Source organism: Leguminivora glycinivorella, chromosome 6 (assembly GCF_023078275.1).
Source record: "Leguminivora glycinivorella isolate SPB_JAAS2020 chromosome 6, LegGlyc_1.1, whole genome shotgun sequence".
Classification (NCBI taxonomy): Eukaryota; Metazoa; Arthropoda; class Insecta; order Lepidoptera; family Tortricidae; genus Leguminivora; species Leguminivora glycinivorella.
This window is the reverse complement of record NC_062976.1, coordinates 8,783,478-8,787,561: the sequence shown is the minus strand read 5'-3', so window position 1 is coordinate 8,787,561 and position 4,084 is coordinate 8,783,478.

Here is a 4,084-nt window from a genome sequence, read left to right as displayed (position 1 = left end):
TTGGATTCTATAGTTGAACCACGAGCGAAGCGAGTGGTTTTTCGAAAATACAACTTTGCCCCCTTGTAATAGAATCCTGAACTTTTTTATTCGAGTTTTTTAACCACACGAGAAATCCGAACGTGTCATTAGTTACTTTTTTAAATATAAATTCTTGTAAAGGCATGTCCCAGACCCAATTTTCTCCCTGTGCTTACATTTGCAACCGAATTGTATCCGACTAAAAACACTAAATTCAAACAATTTTATAACATGATTTTACCATAAAACACTTGAAATCGTAGTGTAACACAAAACTTTAACATTGCAATCCCGCGTGAAACGGAACGCACCCAAATCACTATAGCGAGGAAACTACAAAGCAAAAAAAAAACGAAGGGGTGCGTTTATGTCACTGCTTCCAGTAGTTCCACAGGTGGTAAATTATCTTAATTACTAGATTCACCTACTTTTATCAATTTTAAAGCAGTTAATTTGACTTTATTCAAGGTCAAATTACTTTACCCACTAGTGGATAAAATGCGTTTTTACCCGCTGGTATTAAAGGACAAAACACGTGTTTCCGAGCTAGTGAGGGGAAAAATATTTTATGCATGCATAGGCATGCCAAAAATGTCGGAAGCGTCCTGCCGATATCGGTAGTATGGTGCCTCGGACAAAAACTGTCGTAGGATAGTGCCATCTGGATTAAATCCGCAATTTTTGCGTTTTATATCGTTTTTTAGTAATAATGATCTATCAAATACATAAATAAAGACCTGGAAGCGCATAAATCTTACATTTTACATCCTCCCTACATCCGATATCGGATCGGATAATGTGAAAACGGCCTTACGTTATCCCGGCATTTGCCACGGCTCATGGGAGCCTGGGTCTGCTTTGACAACTAATCCCAAGATTTGGCGTAGGCACTAGTTTTACGAAAGTGACTGCTATCTGACCTTCCAACCCGAAGGGTAAATTAGACCTTATTGGAATTAGTCCGGTTTCCTCACGATGTTTTCCTTCACCGAAAAGCGACTGGCAATTGGCAAATATCAAATGACATTAATACTCTCATTATAAATACTTACAAATATAATTTGACGTACGAACACAGTCCCTAATACACACTTGTCTAGTCTGTAGCTAGTCTGCCAGGAAAGAGATAGCATATATGTTATATATATATGTATATATATCTATAAAAAGTTAGTAATCTGCATTATTATCAAAATAGCTGATGAAAGATTTCTAAATAGGTTATGGGCCTCTACAGTTGCTATGTTAGTAGCAAAACAAGGAAAAATATTCCATATTCCGAAAACATTCATCAAACTGTTTAAATATGCACAAAGTTATATGATTAAAACACGATAAACACGTATAAATATCTAATATTAAAATCTTAGGGCTTCCACAAACGGCAACTATTCGCAGAAAAATCCAGATGTAACTTATCATGCTTTATGACGATACAGGAGGGGTCAATTCTCCATACAAACGCTCTCGACTATTTCCTCCCTGATTTTTGAAGATAGAGCAATGATTTTTTCAACACAGATTATTATTATTTTTATCTGTGTCGGACCGTTTTGATTTTTTTATATTCTTACTTTTAAAGACGCTAGAGCCCATCAATTTTTTCCAAAAACGGCCTTATTGATATGGCGCAAAAATGGTGTGGTATTAAAAATTAGTAACAATTAGCCAAAAAAACTAAATGGTCCGACAGTCCGACACAGACAATTTCATTTGTTATACAGGTTTTCAAATTTCGTTACGATTGGTTAACTTTTGAAGGAGGAAACAGTTGAGAGCGGGACCTCGATTTTAAAGATTTTTTTGCAATATCTTTTAACTGAGTTGTTCTGAATGAACAATTTTTTTTCGATGAATCTAATTAATAACACTAGTACATTTAACTATAATTCCCAAATTGAAAGAGGGGCTCCTTTCCATTTTAGCATTTTCGCTCCTGTAGCGTTTTAAGCGCCACCGGCTAGGTTAGTGACTATTAAGTTTAGTAAACTTAAAGGTAGATAGCCGATTACATGGGGAAACCCGTACGTAGCGACGCGACGCCGCGTAGAGCAGGTTTCGAAAGTGTATCTTGCATCCTCAACACATCCGATTCCCTATCAAAAAGGAAATAGGAAGAAGAAGGAAAGCTGTTTGCCGCCTAAATATTATGTATAAATATTATCTGCGAAAGTATTATTCGTATGGAAAACTATTATGCTCATCAACATTATGCCAACATAAGATTAGGCATTATACAAATCTGCGAAATGATTTATGCCAAAGCATATTCTGCTTATCGTGTTTCTGCCAAGAATTATTATAGATACGAATCAAAAATATGCGAAAAAAGTTTCTTCAAGACATTTGTGAACCGTCGTAAGCGCCACCGAAGCCTATGGATGCCTGCCAATTCAGTAGGTGTTTCGTTGCCGACAATGTAGGTAACTTTAGGTAGTACCTATATATTCACACTTTTTTAGAAGAACCCCATATTTTTAATGCTGACCGTCCTATACTGTCATCGTGTGCAGCCGCTCTAAGTACTCCATCATTTATTGCATGTGTTTCAAATTACATGGCAGTTGGCACAATTAAGCGACATGTCAATTGTATTGTCCACACGCCAAACGCCTTCCTTATTACTACATCGTAAGATTTCATCGAGATACCAAAACATTCCTTATTTTGCAATTTAATAGACAAAGAATGTATAGCATAGATGAGACAAGTAAAGTCTTCTTACTTTGAATATGTTTAATTACAGGAATCACAAACATAGAAGTCACTTGATCATACGGATCTATGATTATGACTAATTTAAATATAAGATCAAAGCATCCTATCTATACATTAAAATGCGACCGCCTAAGAACGCGCATATACACTACACCACACATAGATGGCGCCACAAAAAATGTCTTGTAGCTTTCGATTATACTTGTAGATAGAAAATGTCACTTAACGCCAATCTACAAATAATCGATGGCAACAAGGCATTTTTTTGTGGCGCCATCTATGTGTGGTGTAGTGTATGCGCGTTCTTAGGTGGTCGCATTTTAATGTATGGGATGGTATGATCTTCTTATATTAGATTAAATTTTAATCTATGCTAATACACAGAAGATAGCTACCGTCAATTGCTCTTTTAGTGGACTCAGAACACAGACCAACCCCTATAGGGCCTATAGACATCTATTACAAGACGACTCGCGGTTGCCAGCCTTCCTAGTATTTGCACTGATATAAGCGCGGGCGCTCGCCGTGCCCGATCAGTATCGACCAAGTAACAGACCCGAAAGCAGCGCGTGTTTTTCGCACAAAAAAATTGGAAAAGGGTATTTTGATGCCTTAAAGATGTCCACCTGTAGTGTGAAATGGTGTGGAAAGGTAACAAGAAGCTCAAATTTAAAAACAGACGGCATTACATTCCACAAATAAGTCATATTTATAATTTATTCAGAGCCGGCATAGGTCAACTTACATTGGCCACTTACGCGTCAGTAGAGGGACAGTCATACTTCTGTCCCTTTTCATCTGGCGCGACTGCCCGCCGTCCTTGAAACGGCCAATCACAGCGCGCTTAACACATTCCCCGCCCGCTCCTCGCACCCCAAACACTGGTGACTCGTATCGCGAACCAAATATACAAGACTGCCACTCTATAGGAGGTTCTCTGTGACTCAGAATTACAGCATGTAAGTAGACGAAAGAGCAATAATTACTTGCTAATTGTATCGTTATCTTCCATGGCGTAAATGCAAAAGCATCCAGTTGTCAGTAGGTATGAAGTAAATTGGTATAAATAAGGTATCTGCGTTAAAACTAAGTCCTTAACGATCCATTTTCCCTATAGGCACGACATCCAATAATCAGTGTGAGAGAGTGTACCTACTCATAAAGTAGGCCCAAGTAGCGAGCTTAATTTCCGCGTTCTGTGCTATCAAACTAGCAAAGTTTGTTTACTACCGACTACATTTCTACCTATCTACACATCTGTACTACTCGCACGTTACGTCGGTACGGCACGAGCCACAATGGTGAAAGATAAGTTTCTTGGTGCGCATCGAGCTGTGAACCGAAA